The sequence below is a fragment of the Sturnira hondurensis genome, unplaced genomic scaffold (assembly GCF_014824575.4).
Source record: "Sturnira hondurensis isolate 20B ecotype Veracruz unplaced genomic scaffold, ASM1482457v3 Scaffold0008640, whole genome shotgun sequence".
Lineage (NCBI taxonomy): Eukaryota > Metazoa > Chordata > Mammalia > Chiroptera > Phyllostomidae > Sturnira > Sturnira hondurensis.
Genome location: NW_028081271.1, coordinates 13,859,826 through 13,880,984, shown reverse-complemented (window position 1 = coordinate 13,880,984; position 21,159 = coordinate 13,859,826). Strand labels below are relative to the sequence as shown.

The 21,159-nt window shown below is 45.0% G+C and overlaps 1 long non-coding RNA gene across 1 annotated transcript; it reads left to right on the top strand.

Annotated features, from left to right (window-relative positions):
- The first annotated feature begins 12,796 nt into the window (after positions 1–12,796).
- LOC118993136 (uncharacterized) lies at positions 12,797–16,231 on the top strand. Its single transcript, XR_005067780.1, has 2 exons — positions 12,797–12,960; positions 14,804–16,231. It is a non-coding gene; the product is annotated as an uncharacterized LOC118993136 (long non-coding RNA).
- The last annotated feature ends 4,928 nt before the right edge of the window (positions 16,232–21,159 follow it).

Sequence of the window (21,159 nt, the reverse complement as noted above, 5' to 3'; positions counted from 1 at the left end):
GTCGCCGGGAGGGACCGGACGAGGACGGCGAAGCCCCCTGCCAAAAGAGGGGCTGCGCCCAGGGCCGCTGCCGGGCGCCCGAAGGCGTGCGCTGGGGAGGGGCTGCGGGCCGCGGGGGATACGGCGGGCCCCCAGCCCGCGGCTTCGCGGTAGGTCGGAGAGTTAGGGTGCGGAGCGCGAGGGAGGGCCGGGTCCTCCGGGTAACCTCAGGGTTAGTCCGGCCCCAGTGCCTGTGTGGGGGCCCGAGTTGGCGACCTGGTTGTGACGGTGCGGGGGAGCTTGGTGCGGCGCTTCGGAGAGCCAGGCCCTGCCTGTGCGACCACCGCGAAGTGTGTTACTTTTGTTTGCTGGCTTCTCACCAGGTTTGCACTCCTGTGCCTCAGCCTAAACCCTCCTTTTCAGTAGCGGGTTAGACCCGTGTTTTCCCTTCCTAGTCCGCAGCTACAAGTGACAGGATGCGAGAACTCGAGTGACATTCGGGGGCGGCCAGCGCCCGCGTTTTAAGTCGCAGCTTCAAGCCCCCTCCCACGCCGGGTCCTCAGACACCGCCTTGCTTCCCACTAGGCTCCGGGTGAATCCGGTTCATTTCAGATCCCTTTCCCAGCTCTTATCACACTGTTCTGGAATTATCTCTTCACCTGGCTGTCTTTCTGGCTCTTTTGAGAGATCCTCCCTGAAGACCACGCCCTCGCCCGGGTTATCTCCTTTAATCCCACAGCTTTTAAAGTGCGCTACGAGCTCTACTGTCTAGACCCCTGGGAAATACTGCCTGGCCAAGGAACCGGGGGGCAGTGCAGATGACCTGCAGGGGGTCCAATCAGATTAAGGAAGGGGGCTCGGCCTTCTGGGAGGTCGGAGCACGAGGCTCGGTTGGCACAGACCTTGGGAAGACCGCCTGGTGGTCTTTTCTCGCCCGTGAAGGGGGAGCAACCTTGTTCGTCTCCCCGGGGGTGGCTGGTGGAGGAGGTTATAGGTCGATAGAGCGTAGCACCTGGCACCCTTTCTTACTCAGCTTAAGTTTATGATGCGTGGAAGCTCACCTTATCACTGAGGAAATTTCCACTTACTCCTGGACCGTAGAGAACTTTTCCACTACGGTAGCACTTAAGTTTGTATAAACGTGGGTGCTACAAACTCAAAAGTTTAAAACGCCATACATCGGCAGGTTCTGCCTCCCTTCCCATTTCCAGGGATTCTCTCTCCCAGCGTGCTGCTCCTTTCTGGCACAGCCACGATCAGTTTCTAATTATTTGTTGTCTTGTTGCAGTTTCTCTCTTCCCCCTCCCCCACCCCAAGGAACATTCTTTACCAGCTGGGGGAAGTGTTGCTGGGAATGGGGCGAGCGTGGCGGTGGGGACTGAAGATAACGCTTCCGCCTTGGGGAGTTGGAAGTGGTGTTGTGGCGACAAGATAACCCCAAACAACTGCACGGCAACATGCTCGCAGGTCCTGGTACAAATTGCAGAAAGCAAAATACCTGCTTTCTAAGAGCATGCGAAGAGAAAAACAGCAGTGATTCTCGGATCTCCATACCGGATTGTCCTTGGTGGTGAGGGCGGTCTGGAGATTTTGATAAAGACTGAATGGCTGTCACGATGTCATTTCTCTCTCAGCGAAGAGAAAGGTGTGCCCTGGGTGAAAATAAACCCAAACTATTCCAATACAATTGAAGTGCAGAGGGGGCGCGGGTTGCAATTAATCCTGAAACTCGCACAGCCCTGTCCACTCCCAGCCCTTCCCCTGGGGTGCACGAGGAGCCACGAGGGGGCGATGTCTTCCCGAGCAATGGCTGCGGGGTGGTCCCGGGCCCCTGTGCCGACCAATGCCAGCACTTTCCTCCCCTTGGCCTTTCTGGCTTTTTACTGAATGTTCTTCACAGAAAGGCATTGTCTTGCTGGAGCCTGGCAAAGGCCCAAGAAAAATGACAGTTGATTTAGTCATTGGTGGTTCCAGGCAGACTCCATTTATGAAGAAGGTGAAAGATGTGTGATTCCCAGCTGCGGGGAGAGCCTCCCCGAACCCCACCCAAGGAAGTGTGGCTTCATTCCAGACTAGAACCTGATTCCTTTGTCCATAAGCCAAGCCAGCACTTTGTCCATTGTTAAAAGTCAAAAATCTCTGGGATAAAAAACAAGGATAAGTTTTAAGAGAGGATCCGTGTTTGGCTTGTTCATTGTTGGCGTACCCAATACCTACACAGTGCCTAACGTGTAGTGGGCTCTCCATAATTATTTTTGAGTGAATGAGCACATTGTCTTATCAGTTTTGATCTTCAGGCTTGAATGACATTAGATCCTTCCACGATGGGGAGGAAGGTCTGAATTCGTGGAAGGGTCTCCGTGTGGAGAGCCGGGAACAAGGACACCCAGCAGATTCATGGCTGTGGTCTTCATTGTTTTGCAGAGCGGAAACCCCAGATAGAGTGCTTGTGCAGAACGGGCCACCTGATGAGATTTCAAGAAATAAAAATGAAATTGCACCATTCAGCCAGTCGACTGACACACCAGGCAGTTGACAGCAGATCCGAGAGACCTCGAATATACAGTCAACAGGGACCGAGAAGTTCAGAAAAGTGTGTGGGGAGGAGGTAACACACCTATAGACGGGGGACTCCTCGTTTGTCCTTTCTATTAAGAATCGTTTAGACATATTTGGAAGAACAATAGAGTGGTGTTGCCAACAGAACTCAATAAAAATCTGTAAATTTGGCTATTTATCAGACCTTGCGAATGTGGGAGTTGGACTGTGTGTGAGGGGGTGGGGTGGGGGAGAATGGACATTCCTTCAGGATGTAAATGATCTTTGTGACCTGTTTTGTTCCAAAAGTGATATCTCCTAAGTAGCAATAGTTTCCAGACACACCAAGAGTTATAAGACAACAAAGGGACTTTATATCCTAGAAAAACAGCTAATGGCCAAGAAACATCTGCTCTCCGTTCTGCCCACCACCCTACCGCCTTGCTCCTGGCCCGCCAGGTTACGTGCTGGGTTGCTAGGGGAAGATGGTGTGCACCTGTAGTTTCTCTTGCTCACCTCTGCTGCTCTGGCACTGTTCCTTTTGAGGCATGCTTTAAGACATCGAAACCTCTAATTACGACTTAAATGTTTCTCTCTGGGAATCTCGGGCGTAAAGGTCTGCTTTGAGGCACGGGCTTTGCCTCTGTGAGCCCGACAGCAGAAAGCTGCAGCATCTACCACATGTGTTGTGGCTGTTAACTCTTTTGCTGGACCTAAAAAAGTTCTTGGGGACCAGAGTCTGTTTTATTGGGTTTTGTCATCCACGAGAGCTCTTTCTCCCTCGCCCTGCTCCCACCCACCTCCAGGCCATCACCCTCTTCTCTTGATGTATTTATTACTTTTTAATTGTGGCTAAAAAACACACACACACCACAGTGTTTGCCATTTGAGCCATTTTTAAGTGTACAGTTCAGCAGGATGAAGTATATTCACATTGTTGTGCAACATCCTCCTGATCCTGACCTCCTAAATAGTTCCGAGATTCAATCACTTCCCTGCAGTTACTGGTGGAAGCCCACGCAGCCATGGGGAGAGGCCCACAGGAAGGAGGATGACAGCCCCGGCCAAGCTCCCTCTGCGCACAGCCGGTACCGATTGCCGGCCTCGTCAGCGAGTTGTCTTGGAAGTGGATAATCCAGCCCTAGTGTAGCCACCCCACCTGATGCTGCCCGTGAGAGGGATGAGCTGCCTTCTCTGAGTCATGCCCACACTGCAGAACCGTTAGCACGAGACTAAGTGCTCTTATGCTCAATCACTACATTCTATGGTAGTTTGTTATGCAGCGATAGGTACCGGACACATAATTGCACACCCATAAGTGAGGCTGTCACAGAAACCTGAAGCAGGTGGCAGTGGCTTTGGGGTCAGGTGGAGGATAGAAACTGGAAGAACTGTGAGTCTGCTAATGAAGAGCATTATTAACAGGCAGGAAGACTGTTCCTGTTCCAGGCTGGAAAGAGGGGGACCGTGTTTATTGGAAGAACAATTAGCCAAATTAGCCTTTGGGACGTGGGAGATAGAAACAACACCTACTGAGCATGTGGATCTAGCTCCAGAGATAGTTGGGTAGACTGTTGAGGGGTCGAATGGTTTCTTTTTGGGACTAATGATGTAGCACAAGAGAAGTGAGATGAGCTAAAAAAAAATGGAATTGTTCCATCATGAATATAATTGCAGCAAACACAAAGAATCCAGGACTCCGTGGATTTGAAATAAAGCTATTTGTCTTTTCTAGCTTTTCCAGGGAACAAAACTCTCAAAACAAGAAATGGCCTTGCCCTGGCTGGTGTAGCTCAGTGGATTGAGCACGGGCCTTGAAGCAAAGGATCGCGGTTTGATTCCCAGTCAGGGCACATGCCTGGGTTGCAGGCCAGTTCCCAGTGGGGAACACATGAGAGGCAACCACACACTGATATTTCTCTCCCTCTCCCCTTCCCCTCTTTCTGAAAATAAATAAATTTTTTTTTAAAAAAAGAAATGGCCTAATGGCAAAGGTCAGATCCAAGGTGGTATCAAGGAAATGTGATGTTGCCCTGGCCCGTGTGGCTCAGTTGGTTGCAGCACCGTCCCCTACACCAAAAGGCTGGGGGTTGAATTCCCCGTCAGGGTGCACACCTAGGTTGTGGGTTTGATCCCCATTCAGGGCACCTAGGAGAGGCAACCAATCCATATTTCTCTCTCACATCAATGTTTCTCTATCTCTCCCTTTTCTCTAAAGTCATTAACCATATTTAAAAAAAATACAGCCTTAGGGAAGTTCAAGACATGGGTGCAGCTACAGGATCATGTCACAGACTGCCTCTATGGTGATCCCTACCTCCTGGTACTCAAGCCCTTGTGTAATCCCCTCTCCTGAGGGTGAGCTGGGCCAAATGACTTACTATTCCCTCCCCACCCCCAACCTGAAGATATGTTTACTGATTTTAGAGAGAGGAAGAGGGCAAGAGAAACATCAATCAGTTGCTGCTGTACCCACCCCTACCAGGGACCCAACCCACAACCTAGGTGTATGTGCCCTGACCAGGAATCAAACCCACAGACTTTTAATGTACAGGACAATGCTCCAACCAACTGAGCCACCCAGCCAGCACACACAGGTTAGATTACAAAGAGAACATGGTCCCCATTCCACACACCTTCTCTTGCTCTCTCATGTGCTCCCTATGATGGAAGCCCAGCTACTGTGACATGAGCTGCCCCCTGCAGTGGCCCTTGTGGCAGGGGACAGTGGAGGCTTCCACTCAAGAACCAGAAAACAACCAGGGCTTTCAGCCCAACCCACAAGGAACCGAATCTGGCCAACAACTGCACAAGCAAGCTTGGAGGTGGGGCGTCCCCAGATGAGCCCTGTTAGATAGGAATTGTTATGGACTAAATGTTTGATTCTCCCCCCCAAAGTCATGTTATGAAGCCATAACCCGCAATGTGATGGCATTAGGGTCCTTGCGAAGTAATCAAGGTTAAATGTGGTGTTGAGTGTAGGGTCCCATGATGATATTAGTGCCCTTATAAGGGGGGGAGACCCCAAAGCCTGTGCCCTTTCTGCCACGTGAGGGTAATCTGAGAGGGTAGGCATCTGCAAACCAGGAAGACAGCACTCCCCCTGAACTAAGTTGCCTGGCACGTGGATCTCAGACTGCCCAGCCCCCAGGACTGTGATACGTCTCTGTCGTTTAAGCTGCCTGCCCGATGGCGTTTTGTTGTGGCAGCCTGAGCTGACTAAAGCAGGACCATGCACCAGCCCACAACTTCGTCACGGACCTTGAGAGACCCTGGGGCAGAGCCTTGGCTCCCTAACCAACAGAAACTGAAATAACAGCAAATTGTTGTTTAAGGTTTTGAGATAACTTATCATACAGCAATAGATAAGTTGATGCCATCAGAAAGGTTTAAGGTAGTACCTAATAGACCCTTTCAACTAGAAAGCAAGGCTTCTAAAGAATTGAAATGGTGTTGCCCACAACGGTCGTTGGCCCAAGGCAGAGAGAGACCTGTCTTTGAAAAAAATGTATCATTGTAACTTGAAGTGTAAGAAACCTATGGTTATTTAAGGATCTTCACTAGCTTACACCGAAGTAGACAGACTGTTCATAATGAACTGGAGGCATCTGGCCCTTCAACTTCACGGGCAGGAAGCAGGCTGAGGAAGCTACTCCTTTGCAGCTACGGACTGTTTCCAAAAGGGAAGAGACGGCAAGACGGAGCGAAGAGCCACTGAGGATCATTTCCAAGGAGCAGGCGTCGGGCAAACTAAGGGACCCATAGCATTTGAAGAGCTGGGTTTCAGAGTTGCTACGTATCACTTCCCTCTTCCCTCCCATTTTCTCCTCTTTTTGAGAGGGAGTGTGTGTCTGTTCCAGAATTCCTGCCCTTGCCTTACCATTAGCTGTTGGGTGTGTGAGAAACAGATACTTTGTCTCTTTGCTTCACTGATCTTCAGATCAAAGGGCAACTTCTGAGGAGCCACAGTTAAGGAACCACATCCAAGGGACCACATTCGCACTTGGATCTGACTTAGATGCTGGTGTCCTAGACCAGGGGTCGGTGAACTTTGTAGTGTCAGATAGTAAATATTTTAAGCTTCACAGTCACATGTGTGATGTCTGTTGCATCTTTTTTTTTTTAAATAACCCTGTGAAAATATAAAAACCAGTCTTATCTCAGGGGCTGTACAAAAACTGTCCGTGGGATGGTGTGATTTGCACCTCCGGCTGCAGTTCGCTCACCCCCATTCTAGACTCTGAAATGGTGTATAATGGGATGAACCATTCCGACATCCTTAAAGGAGAAAATAGTGTATGTTTCATACGGGAGGGAAACGAATTGCTGTGGCCGTGGGGTGGATACTAGCAACTATTCTTCAAACGTGGCCTCAGCTAAGTTCCCCTCTGTACATTCATGCCGCGCTTGCCATCCAGAGTTGGAGCTTATACGGCCTCCCCTTGAATCCACGCTGAGCCTGTTTCTGCTTTGACCAGTACAGTATGGAGGACATGAGACTAGGAATTCTGAGCCCAGGCATTATAAAATTCTGACAACTTCTGCATCTCCTCTCTTGGAAACCAGCTTTCGGGTAATGACGGAGCCCAAACAGTCACCTGGAGAGGCCCACGTGGAGGAAATTCAAGCCCTAGCCCTCCCACCCGGCTCCCACAGCTTCACAGCCTCGCTGCCCACCGAAGCCCACCTGCTCGAGGAAGCCGTCCTGACACAGACCCTGCACTCAGAGCCGCACCAGCTGACACCGCGAGGAGCAGAAACAAGCCCTCTTCTCAGAGCACTGCCCAGAGACTTGTAAGCAAATAAATGGTTATCATTTTCAGCCACTAGCATTTGGGGTGGTTACTTCTGTAGCAATACAGAAAGAAAACACTGGAGCAGGGAACAATGTGAGTAAGCAAGGCTCTGAAAACCAGGAAGCACAGCGGGGAGCAAGTATAGTAACTTTTGACACAATAGTTACAGCTATAAAATAACAAAATCACAAGTGCCGTTTCTGGCATATACTTTCCTTCTAAAAGACAGTAAAGGAGAATAGAAAAATGTGTGTGGTCCCTTCAGAACCTCAATAAAAATTGCGGACTACGTGGCGGTAAATCGAAAACCACACGGCCAGACCAAGATGTGGCCGTGGTGCAGCGGGCAAGGCACGTTTACGGTTAAGTGGCTTTTCCTACCCCCAGTCCTATAGTCTTATGTGGTTTGAATTTGTGCTGCAGGAAAACAATAAATTGGCAAGTGCCTTTTAAAGAGTCACTTATAAGCAAAAGTCAAATGCTAAGTTCAGAAAGTTTAAATGTCTACTGTACTCTAACTTGTCTAGAAAGTAATGGACCTATAAGTGCGTGTTAAGAGATAAGGCTAAAGAATCCGTTCATTTAGTCTTTATTAAGAACTGCCCTTCAGAAAGCAGTCTTCAGTGGCTAGTAAGCTAGAGTCGAGGGAAACAGGGCAGTAGATGGGAAACGATGACATTTAATTCCCCGGGGGATAAGCAGTGAAAAATGGACAACAAATTATTGATTGTAGGGGCTACGGGGAAATAAGTCATTTGACTTAACAGCCTGGTGTGAAGGCTTCAGGAATTCGGGGATGTGAACTCCAGAAAGAAAAGGAAGAGAGAGAGACGTGCACACACAGACAGACAGACAGATATCCAGAGAAGACCTGGCTGTGTGGGGAGATGAATCGAGCATCAGGTGTATGAAGCGTCGAGTGCCCGGATCATGCTGATTGTTGGGAAGTGAGTCCGTAGCCCAGAAACAGGAGAGAAGACACATGTCTGAATGCCATCTGAATCGAAATCCCAGGTGAGCTTAAGCAGTAACACGGTGGGAGAATAGAACCATCAGCAATATCTGTGCTTAGACTGCACAAGGAGAAAGATTAGCTAGGAAAGAGGCAAACTAAGCAACGAGATATAAGAGGAGAGACAGCACACTAATAAAAACAATGCAGCTGCCCTGAACAGTGTGGCTCAGTTGGTTTGGTGTCAGCCCACAGACAAAAAGGTCGGAGGTTGGGTTCCCCATCAGGGGAATTGGTCCCCAGTCAGGGCATGTACGAGAGGCAACTGATCAATGTTTCTCTCTTGCACCTATATTTTTCTCCCTTCCCCTCTCTCTAAAAAATAAATAAAATTTAAAAATAATAATAGTAAATAATAATAATAATAATAATAATAATAATAATAATAGCTAACAGCACTGAATAGGAGACCATGCCACAGTCTTTACATGGTTGTCACATTTTATTATTTGAAGATAGCAGGTTAAATATAAACAGTTCTACCTACTCTGTTCCAAAACCTCTAATAAAAAACACAGAAAGGACTTGTTGCTGTCGTCATTTTTTAAGACATAAACTAATAAGGATAAAGAGAATGAAACAAAACAACTGCAGTAAAATTTGGGAAGCTGCAAAGTGTATGGCTAAACACTGAGAAAAGCAAATCCTTGGCCTGGTGGGAGACAACTGAGTAAGAACCTTACACCGAAGAGTCCCCTGAAGACCTGGTTCAAGCCTTGGCAGCAGCTGACAGCTTGGAAGGGCGAGTGGGGCTGTGGCCTGGAGGACTGGTGGGGAGGAAAGTGCTTTGCACCCCGCTTCCTCTTTCCCCCCCACAATTTACTGTTAAATTAACATTTAAAAATTCTCTCCTCTTTTTAGGAATATCCAACAGGAAAAATCCAGACATGTTTTCTTTTTATTGTTCCTCTATAAATGCTGCATTTACTCATAAGGATTTGAGTAAACTTTCAATGAGTAAACAAGGGAAATGAAAAAAACAACTTTCTATTAGTGTCTTTCTATTTTGTTATCATTCGGATGGTAACAAAAATTAATGTACAATTAATGTGCTTGTAATTTTAGAAATGCAAGAGGGATCTTCTTCATCAGGGAAAGTTACAAAGTGTGAGTACACACAGCTCCCTTGTCTTTTTTCTTTTTGTCTTTGACTCTTTTTACCCATTTCTTCTGCCGTCCACTCTGCCCACCTAAGGCAACCACCAACCTGTACTCTCTACATTTTTTTTTAGATTCCATATGTAAGAGATCATATGGTATTTGTCTTTTTCTGACTTATTTCACTTAGCCTGATGCCCTCAGGTTCCATCGCTATTGTCATGAGTGGCAAGATTTCATTCTTTTTTTGTGTCCGAATAATATTGCATATATATATATGCATATATATATATGCATATATATATATGCAAGATATATGTGTGTGTGTGTATAGTCTGTCCAGAAGATATTCAGCCATGTAATATGAAAAACAGAGACATTTACTGAATAAAATACAAGAAACATTGTACATAGGACAATGACGCCTCCGTCCCTTTCAAAGGAGACACCTTGGGACCTCACACAGTTCTAATCTCCCTCAGCAGCCCTGTTATATTTTCCTGAATCTCATTAATGGTCTGAAATCTCTTCCCTTTCAAAGTTAATTGTAGTTTTGGGAAACGCCAAGGTCTCAGGGCACCAAATCTGGGCTGTAGCAGGGCTGAGTCACCTGGGTCATTTGCTGTTTTGCAAAAGAACTGCATGAGACGTGATGCGTGATCAGGCTTCTTGTTGTGATGAAGCTGCCAAACACCAGTTGTCCATAGCTTCAGCCTTTTGAATCATCCGAATAGTTTTCACAGAGGAATGTTCAAGCTTAACTCAATATTTGATGCAGATTCGTTGTTCTAGTCACTCAGTCATTTCGAATGTGATGGCCCACAGTGCACATGCTCACTCAATGGTTTCTACCACCCCCACTGACTAGTACAATGAAGTCGTCATCATTCATGAATGTGCATTCCAGTCCACTCTCCATGGCTTCATTATATTAGCAATGGCTGGACTTAATCCTGGACAGACTATGATGTATGTGTGTGTGTGTGTGTGTGTGTGAACATATATTTCTTTATCCATTCACCCATTGATGGACACTTAGATTATTCCAATATCTCGGCTATTGTAAATAAATAATGCTGCAGTGAATATGGAGGTGCATATATCTTTTCAAGTTACTGTTTTTAATTTGGATAAATTGCTGAATCATATGGTGGTTTCTGTTTTTAATATTTTTAAGATTTTATTTCTTTTAGAGAGAGGGAGGGAGAAAGAGAGGGAGAGAAATATCAATGTGTGGTTGCCTCTTGCGCACCCCCCACTGGGGACCTGGCCCACAACCCCGGCATGTGCCCTGACTGGGAATTGAACCAGTGACCCTTTGGTTCATGGGCACTCAGTCCACTGAGCCACACCAGCCAGGTTGCAAATACTAGTCTTTAATCCATGTCTTTACTTCACTACCTATTTTTTAAATGAGAATAAGCATATGAATTTTGCTAGAATATTCACTGACTCTTAAAGACTACACAGTGACCTAGTCTCCTCTGATGCTCCTATTAGATGCATTTACACCACATTTGAAACATGAACGTAACTGCAGGAAGACTTGGCTGGATGACTTGTATTTCAACCATGATGTAAATATACTGAATTGTCTTTCAAGTCTGATGCCACATCAGTTAAGCATTCTAGAAAAAAAAATTTTTTTGACCAACATGATTTGTTCTGAAGTCATCTGGAATTTATTTTCTGAGTGCTGACCTTGATTTCTGCCGACCGGACAGTGCTCAGCCTTGTCACAGATTCTGGGCTCCAACCTGGTCCAACTCAGCAAGTTTCATCTGCCTCTCGAATGTGAGTTTGAACTGAACAGCAGCCAGTTAAGAAACATGAAGGAACATATGCATGGAGGTTATGAAAGAAGGTTCATGCTTCAGCTTTTGTAACATAATCACTAACAAATATTTTAAACTTCTGTTGACACTTTCATTAAAAGTTGAATATTTTCAACTTACAACCAAAATTACTCTACCCAGCAAACCAATCATTTAGAGTCAAAGGATAGATAAAGGGCTTCCCAGACAAGAAAAACACTTAAGGAGTTCAACACCACCAAACCAGGATTGCAAGAAATGTTAAAAGCACTTCTTTAAGGACAAGGGAAAAAAGATAAAAAAATATGAATAATAAAATGGCAATAACTACATAATGTAAATGAATGCACTTACTGTAAATGTATTAAGCGCTCCAATCAGAAGATGTCAGGTGGCTGTATCGGTAAGAAAAGAAGACCCGTGCATACAGTGTGATGTCTACAAGAGAACCACTTGGGGTCAAAAGACACACACATACTGAAAGTAAACAGACAGAAGAAGATATTTCATGAATATTTAGAAATTCAAGAAATAGAAACAGGAAAAAAATCCAGGGTAGCAATACTTACACCAGACAAAAAGTCTTTAAAACAAACACTATAAGAAGAGACGAAGAAAAACCCAGCAATTCCACTTCTGGGTATTTATCAAAGAAACCCAAAAGACTAATCTGAAAGACATATGCATCCATATGTTCACTGTGGCATTATTTATAACAGCCATGATACGACAGCAATCTAAGTGTCCGTCAATAGATAAATGGATAAAGAAGTGATGCATATATACAATGGAATATGACTCGGCATGCAAGAGAATGAAATCTAACCCTGGCTGGTGTGGCTCAATGGATTGAGCACCAGCCTGCGAATTGAAAGGTCACCAGTTCGATTCCCACTTAAGGCACATGCCTGGATTGCAGGCCAGGTCCCCAGTTGGGGTTGTGTAGGAGGCAACCACACATTGATGCAGCTCTCATACACTGATGTTTCTTTCCCTTTCTTTCTCTCTCCCTTCCACTCTCTCTAAAAGTAAGTCAATAAATAAAATCCTTAAAAGAGAAAAAAGAACTCTTGCCATCTACAACAACATGGATGGACCTAGAAGGTATTGCGCTCAGTGAAATAAGTAAAGCAGAGATAGACAAATGCCATATGATTTCACTTATATCTGGAATCTAAAATCAGAATAAACAAAACAGAAACAAACTCACAGATACAGAGAACATTTTGATAGTTGCTGGATGGCAAGGGGGTTAAGGGAGAAAGGTAAAAAGGGGAAGGAATTAAAAAGTAGAAATTGATAGTTACAAAATAGTCATGGGGATGTAAAGTACAGCATAGGGCATATAGTCAATAACACTGTCATAACCATGTGTGGTGTCAGATGGGTACTGGATTTTATCAGGGTGGTCACTTTGTAAGTTAAATAAATGTCTGCTCACTATGTCATGCACAATTTTGGATGGCAACTGTAATTTTAAAATAAAAGTAATATTTATTATTTATTCTCACCTTAGGACATTTTTTCCTTGCTTTGAGAGAGAGAGAGAAACACTGATGCAAGAGAAAAACATCGATCAGCTGCTTTCTCACACCTGCAGTGACTGGGGGTCAAACCTGCAACCTCGGTACGCGACTCGGTATTCGACCAGGAGTCAAAGCCATGACTTTCCAGTCTGAGACGACTCCACAACCAACTGAGCCACACCAGCCAGGCTAAAAAAGTTATTTTCAAAGATCTTTTTACTTACTGATTTTAGAAAAAGAGAGGAAAGAAAAGACAAAGAGAGAAAAAACATCATTTTTATGGATTCTGATTAATTCTTGTATGTGATCTGACCAGGGATTGAACCTGCAAGCTTGGCATAGGGGGATGACACTCTAAGCAACTGAGGTACCCAGCCAGGTCCTAAAAAACTGTTTTTAAGAAATGTAAATGTTTCAGAAATGAGCTACATGCAAGTACTTTATAGTAGCTATTGTTGAATCAGGGACTTTTGAGTTATACATAAGACATGAACAATGGGATGATCACAGAGTTACTGCTTATGTTGATTTGTGATTCTTTAGAGTGAAACTTTGTCATAGAAATTTAGAGACTGGGCACTTTTTTTGAACCAAAGCTATGCCACTCGTAAGTATCAACTTTGGGAAAGGTCCTTCATTTTGCTTGTTTGTAAAACTGGACTAATTAGTGAGGATGGTTTGCCTCTGGCTCAGAGCTGCCCTTAGGACCCCACGAGAGAGTGCACGTATTTGTTCTAACAGAAGCGCAAACGTAAGTTAGGCCACATGTCGCCAGTGTGTAGGTTTCTTCACTGATGCGCTTCCACGTGAGCACATGAAACAAACTTGCCATCAGTCTCCATGATGTGGTAGCAATGCTAACACATAGTCTGCTTCTCTGAGATGAGCTCAGCGGTGCTCAGGATGAGGCGCGCTTCTTCCATCTTTGTGATGGACTACAGCATTGCATTAAAAGGTGCATCCTTTATTTGAAAAGGTTGAGTAGGATGATTCTTTTTTTTTTAACATTTTTTAAAATTTTTATTTATTTGCCATTCCACTGCTAGGATTGTATCCTAAGAACCCTAAAACACCAATCCCAAAGAACCTATGCACCCCAATGTTCATAGCAGCACAATTTACAGTAGCCAAGAGTTGTGCAACCTAGGTGCCCGTCAGTAAATGAATGGGTGAAAAAACTATGGTATATTTACACAAAGGAATTTTATGCTGCAGAAAGAAAGAAGGAGCTCCTACCTTTTGCAACATCATGGATGGAACTGGAAAGCATTATGCTGAGTGAAATAAGCCAGGTGTTGAAGGACAAATACCATATGATCTCACCTTTAACAGGAAGCTAAACAACAAAACAAACAAGCAAGCAAACTATAACCAAAGACACTGAAATAGAGAACAGGCTGACAGTGACCAGAGGGGATAGGGGTGGGAATTTCAGGGGAAATAGGGGAGGGATTTAGAGAAACATATATATAGGATACATGGATAACAACTGAGAAGGGTGGAAATGGGAGGGAGGGGAGAGCACAGGGGTGGGATGGGATGGGAGTAATAGAAAACTGTACTTGAAAAATAATTAAATAAAAATATTGGAAAAAAATAAATTTTATTTATTTATCTTTAGAGGGGAAGGGAAGAAGAGAAGGAGAGAAGTATCAATGTATGGTTGCCTCCTGTGAGTCCCCTACTGGGAACTGGCCTGCAACCCAGGCATGTGCCCTGATTGGAAATCAAACTGCGATCATGTGGTTCGAGGGCCCGCGCTCAATCCACTGAGCTATGCCAGCCAGGGCGAGTAGGATGATTCTTTAAAAGAAAAAAACATTCCAGATGGTTACATTTAGGTCCGAGCCCATCCTGAGAACATTTTCCAGCCCTAAGCCCACATACTGTGTGTGTGTGTGTGTGTCTGTATATGCACATACATGTAGACACACACACACACACTCAGTACTACTCATGGAAATATTTTCACTAGAGATCTGTGCAAGAAATACTGATATTTTACGGCCACATGAGCCTTTTTTCTTCTTTCATCTGAAGACTCCTTCCATCCTTTCACCACCAAGTAGAGGTTAGTGAAGTATCCCGTCCTGTTGCCGAATCTGACTAAAAATCTGGCACTCTCTTGGCTTCCTTCTATTTACAATTTGTTTCTTTTTGTTTTGAGACAATTACCAACTTGCAAAGAAAATTACAAGAACAGTGCAGGGAATTCCCATACACTGTTCCCCGAGAGACACTCTCCAGTTTCATTAACTGTCTGGACAATGTCCTTTAAAGCCAAAGGATCTGATCCAGGATCCCCCTGTTATGTGTTCGTTCATCCTATCTTGTCAGTTTCCTTATGCCTGGAATACTTCCTTGGTTATTTTGTAGATCATCCTTCAGTTGGGTTTGTCTGATGTTTCTCTCCTTGCGCTAAGGGTGCAGTTATGCATTTTTGGTAGGGATGTCGCAGAAGCGAGACTGGGCTTTTCCGACTGCATCCCCATGTGCAGCACATCACGGTCTGTCCCAAAATGATGTTAATAGTGTCTGATGGTAGAATGACTCCCTTTCCTCTTACAGCCAGTCAGTACTTTGTGGGGAGGGACTCTGAGGCTGTGTGAATATCCTCTTCTACTCCAACTTTCAGCTTCCAGTTTTAGCATCAGCTGATGTGTCCTGCCTGAATTAATTTTACTATAATAATTGACAAGTGGCAAGCTTCTAATGCCACCACTCATTTTGAACTTAGTGGTTGGCCTTCTACTCTAAGGAAAAATTTTGTCTTCTCCCCATGTATCTTTTTCTTTATCTATGTATGCCACTGTGGACTCATGAATTCCTATTCTATTTAGTGGGATAGAATGTTACCATCATTACTTAGTTTGATGCTCAGACTGTCCGAGATTGGCCCAGATTTGGACTCCCATGCAAGCTGACTCTGGTGTCCTGACACATCCCATAGGTCTGTGAACACTTCATTACTTTCTGGTACAAGAAGAGGTTGCAGACCCATCTTGCACTGCCCGTGCCCCAGGCCTGGAAGCCGCCATTTCTACCAGGAGCCCCTTGGGTGGAGAACTGTATCTAGATACCAAGGTCTGGACACCAGCTGGCTCATTGCTACAGGCCCTCTTAGTGCACAGAGCTAGGGAGTGTACACATGTGTACACGCACACGTTTTTGCGTGTGTATGTACACACACAAATATATGTGTTTCTATATCCCTACATTCACACCAATCCCTGTCACTCCAGTCCAGCCCACAAGCACACATTGTAGTTTTTTCCTTTTCCATGTTTGTAATTCCCTTCTCCTGTCATTATCCTCGATGTGTTTGCTTGTTGCTCCGCTCCCCCGGACACACTCTCCGGTGACCACAGGGCTGTGACTCTGCTTGGCAGCCTTTCTGGTGTAAACTCCAACCGCCTTCTGTGCTCAGACCAGCAACCTGGTCTTTACATTAAATCAGGAGGGAAGAAAGGGAGGGAAAAGGGAAAGAACGTTGCTCACAATTATTCAAAGTCTTAATTAAATGTAGTTTAACATCACCAGTATTTAAGGTGCCTTTCAATAACCCAGTAGAAAAGTGGTCAAGGACACAGAAAGGCAATTCACTTAAGAAATGTAATATCTGGATGTTGCACACAGCCTAGGTGTTCATAAGTGGGAGACTGAATAAATAATTATACAGTGTATACTGGCCATCCATTAAGTAGGATTAATATAGATCCTTCCTAATTGATTTGAAAAAACTTCCATGACATATTACATTAAAAATTGTTATAAAATATTACTATTTTATATTCTATTTTGTGTGCGTATAGGTGTGCACAGGGAAAAAACCGTGAGAGATTGTAAAGGAAAAAATCTATACTATTCTTGAGTCTTATAGAAATAAATATTATGAGAGATTCTTAGGAGATACCCTGAAACCACTACTTAATGGTTTTTCCCCTCCCTGTGCCAAGCACATGGGTTTAATAAACTTGCACCATTTAGCTAGGTCTGTGTTTTCTTTTCAAGAAAATAAATATGTATGTATACGATCAAGTGAAGAGATTGTATGACATTTGTAGAATTCCATGTGTGATCCTCTGTGAAGAAAGAGTGGTTGGCTGGTGGACACTTGAGGACACAGACAGACTTTTCCCTCAGTACCTGGGTGAGTTAATAAAGATGTAACTGGATTTCACCATTTCGTAGCCTCGTATGAGGTTAACAGTTGTGTTGGCCATAGTTTCTACCAGAGGGAAGGTGTTAAAAGTGCGCACGCTGTGTCTGTCTCAATCCTGGAGCAGGAGCTCGGTGGGGCTGGTGGGGCTGTCCACCCCGCTGATGAAGCGATCCACACCTGCTCAGGGGTCCTAGATGGAGGAGGAAGCCGCACCTGCAGCAGACAGCTGGCAGCAGGGTGGGCGGCATGTGGCCACTGTTCAGCATTGTCAGTAAAACGACCTGCCTTTCCTGAGTCTCTTTTCTCATCCTGGGCCTTTTTTTTTTTAAATCTCATTGTGATGGAAAGAACCAGGATAAAATTCTCTAATTTTGTTTTTACTTTAAACAACATTTTTATGTGCTGCCTGACATTTTTCAATGATTACATACTACACTTCTAAACAGAAAAAAATGTTTTTGTTTTTTTTTAAGATTTTATTTATTTATTTATCTTTAGAGGGGAAGGAGAGAGGGAGAGAAACATCAATGTATGGTTGCCTTTTGTGCGTCCCCTGCTGGGAGTTGGACTGCAGGGAACCAGCCTGTAACCCAGGCATGTGCCCTGACTGGGAGTCGAACCGTGATCCTCTGGTTCTCAGGCCCGCGCTCAATCCACTGAGCTACACCAGCCAGGGAAAAAATGTTTTCACTTTGAAATTAAAGAAAAGAATGCCTTCAGAATGCCCAAAACTCAGTAAAAGATCAACCCAATTTTTAAAAAAAATGAACTGAAGATTTGAACAGAAACTTTAGCATAGAAGATATATGAGTGGTAATTAAACACAAAAAAATGTTCAATCTAATTAGTCACTGGTGAAATTCAAATTAAAACCACAATGAGATAACACTATCAGAATGGCTAAAATTATTTAAACTTACAAGACCAAGTACTGATGAGCATGTGGAGAACAACGGGAACTCCCATGCTCACTGTCTGGAAAACACAGTGATAGTTTCTTATTAACGCACCATGCAATTCAGCAACCCCAGTACCAGGTGGTTACCCAAGTGAAATAAAAACCTATTCACGTGAGAATCTGTACATGATTGTAATGTCTTTATGCATAAGCCCCAGAGTCTGGAAACAGCCCCAGCGCCTCCATCTGGTGCATGGATAAACACACCGTGATATATTCACAAAATAAAAAGGAATGGATGACTCTTTTTAAAAGATTTTATTTGTTTTTAGAGCGAGGGGAAGAGACAGAGAAAGAGATGGAGGGATACATCAAAGTGTGGTTGCCTCTCCCACACCCTCTACTGGGAGCCTGGCCCGCAACCCAGGCATGTGCCCTTACTGGGGATCGAACTGGAGACCCTTTGGTTCGCACGCCAGCACTCAGTCCACTGAGCCACACCAGCCAGGTCTGAATGAATGACTCTTATGTGCAACAGTATAAATGCAAATTAAAGGCATTTCGCTGAGTGAAAGAAGCCAAACTCAAAGAAGGCTGCAGAGTGTGGGACTCCATTGATATGACACCCTGGAAAAGGGACAGAAAACTGACCAGTGGTCACCAGGGACTGGGGGTGGAAGGAGAGGTCAACGACCAAGGGTTGCCAGGGAATTTCAAGAAGGTGGAGAGTGATAGAAATGTAAAACATACACGATTGTGTGTTCCTTTTTTTAATTACTATTTTTAAATTTATTATGTATTTGAAATATAATTAGAATGTAACATTGTGCAAGTTTTAAGGTGGACATGTCACTCGATTGTGTCTGTCAAAACTAGTAGACCCATACTCTTACAAAGGTCAATTTTATGGCCTATATATTATACCTCAATAATAATACAACAACAATGTCTTAGTTCGGGTGTCCCCGAAATAGTTCTTGAGAGGTAAGGATTTGGGTGCAAGTAGTTCCTTAATAGGAAGGACGGTGAGGGAATGGGGAGTACAGGGGTGGGGGAAAGGCTGTGCTAGTGAGCAGGCTACTGCTGATCCTACCAAGCAGTGAGAACACGGGGGGATTGGCCACCAGCTCTCATCCCTCACTGATGACAGTTGTTCCTGGGCCCTTCCCCCCTCCCTGGTACCTCCAGCTGCCTAGCACGTGGGCTCAGCACTCCTCGGCCGCCCCAGAAAGCCCTCAGGAGGGGGCTCAGGTGCTGCCGGTGACCTCAGGAGTGCACTGAGAGGACCTTGGTGGGCACCAGTAGCATCTGCTTTGATCTTTTAATTGGTTAAAGCGTTTTAAAGAGAACTCTCTTTCTCACAGCCTTGAGAACTACATAACCCTACGGATCAGCCTGGAAGACAGTCTTGGTTCGCCCACTACCACCACAGACCAGCCTGCTGTCCTGCTTCTTCCTGCGTGGCTGGGTTTGTGCCTCCTGGGTCCCAAGACCTTCCACTTTCCAGCCCATTCTTCGTGGTTCTCTGGAGACAAACTCCCTGTGTCTCTTCTAGACATAAAGGTAGAAGGCGTCTGACAGGAACATGCCTGGCTGTGGACCGAAACATCCTATACCCGTAAGGAACATTACCATTTGGAAGCAACCTTGGAAACACACATTTCTCCAAGTTCCTGTTATGCTGATTTGATGATATTTCTATGGAGAAAAGAGTGGGTAGATGTCAGCTGGACTCACTAGGTTGCAGGTGATGGACTATGAGCAACAGTCCAGGGTGCCCTACTCAGGTTGGGATCTGCCTCTTGGAATCCGAGAAAGCTTCAGTGCCTCAAGATGAGTGAGCATTAAGAAGCATGTAGGTTTCAGGAACAACCGGAAGCAGGGTCTTAAATGCCTCTGCTTCCCTGCGTCCGTTCAATCCTCTTACAGGCAGACCCGCTTTCCTCACATGTCAGCACATGGCTGCTGACGGCTCCCCGTTTTATACGCAAGGTGGGGCAAAAGTGGGTTTACAGTTGTTCGTGTGGGAAATAATACAATAATTAGTAACTAATAATATAAGAATAAACACTGTTTTGCATACATACAACTGTAAACCTACTTTTACCCCACCCTGTAGTCCAGAGCTCCAGTTCCTAGAAATGTCTGAGATGACTCCTTTGGTTCCAAGTCAAAAATAATGAGGAGGAGCTCACTGGCCCAGCTTGAGTCAGGCATCTGGGACCAGTCAACTGTGGGCTGTAAGAATAAGCCACGCCCATAGGGATCATGCCTCGGGAACAGGGGGTATTTATCAGAGCACAAGGTAGTGATGCTTGGCGGGCAAAAATAGTAAGAGAAAGAAAAATAATGTCAGAGCACGGTGGCTAAAAATAATAATAATACTTTTCCTTCCACCTTCCACATTCTTCTGACTGGGCTAATAACCAAAATAACAAGAGACAGAGGAACAGGAGAAAATCAAAGTTTAATACATGCCCACGGGGAATTCACATGGGCGTGAAAGCTTCCTGAAATTTGAAAGACAGTGAAGCGACATTGGGTATATAAAGACATTTTTGGACAACGGAGAAAGGCGGGTGGATAGGGTGTTAGATTTCAGAGGTGAGAATAAGCAGTTTACACGTGGCTGAGGACGAACCCACAAGGCAGGAAAATCCTTGTTGGAGAACTCAAGCCATGGGACATGCAGTGGTGGGGTGGGCCCAGTCCCAGGCAACGGTTCCCTGCCCAAGCCCTCCGACTTACCATATTTAATTCAAATTAGGCTTAGGCAAACATTCTAACCTGCCTTCCTGAAGCAGGTCTCTGTCTGAACCTCTTGGGCAGGAAAGGAGGGAGGGTGAAAGCCTCCCTCTGAATCTTGTTTCTTTCTTTCCTCTTTATTTATTTTAGAGAGGGAGAAAGGGAGGAAGGAAGAATGAGAGAGAAATGTGGATGTGAGAGACAAACATCGGCCGTCTCTCATACGCGCCCCAACCAGGGACCCAGCCATGTGCCCTGATTGGGAACCACACCAGCGACCTTTGGCTTTGCAGGATGACTTCCAGGCAACTGAGCCACACCAGTCAGGGTGAGTCTTTCTTAATAAACAGCTTAAAATCAATCTCCAAAAGAAGCAGCTGCAGGGTTGTGAAACTTTTGTCCCTTCATCAACACCACATGTTGCTATGCTCTTTAGATGGCAAAATGAACATCCTTTTAGATGCATGTCCCAGCTGTTAACAAACAGGGAAATCCTCAGAGGCCAAAAGTTGAATGCCAAAAACCGGGAGAAGACACTTGCAACCAACAAAGTGTTAGTATCCGGAATATGTGAGCACTGAAAAATCAGTG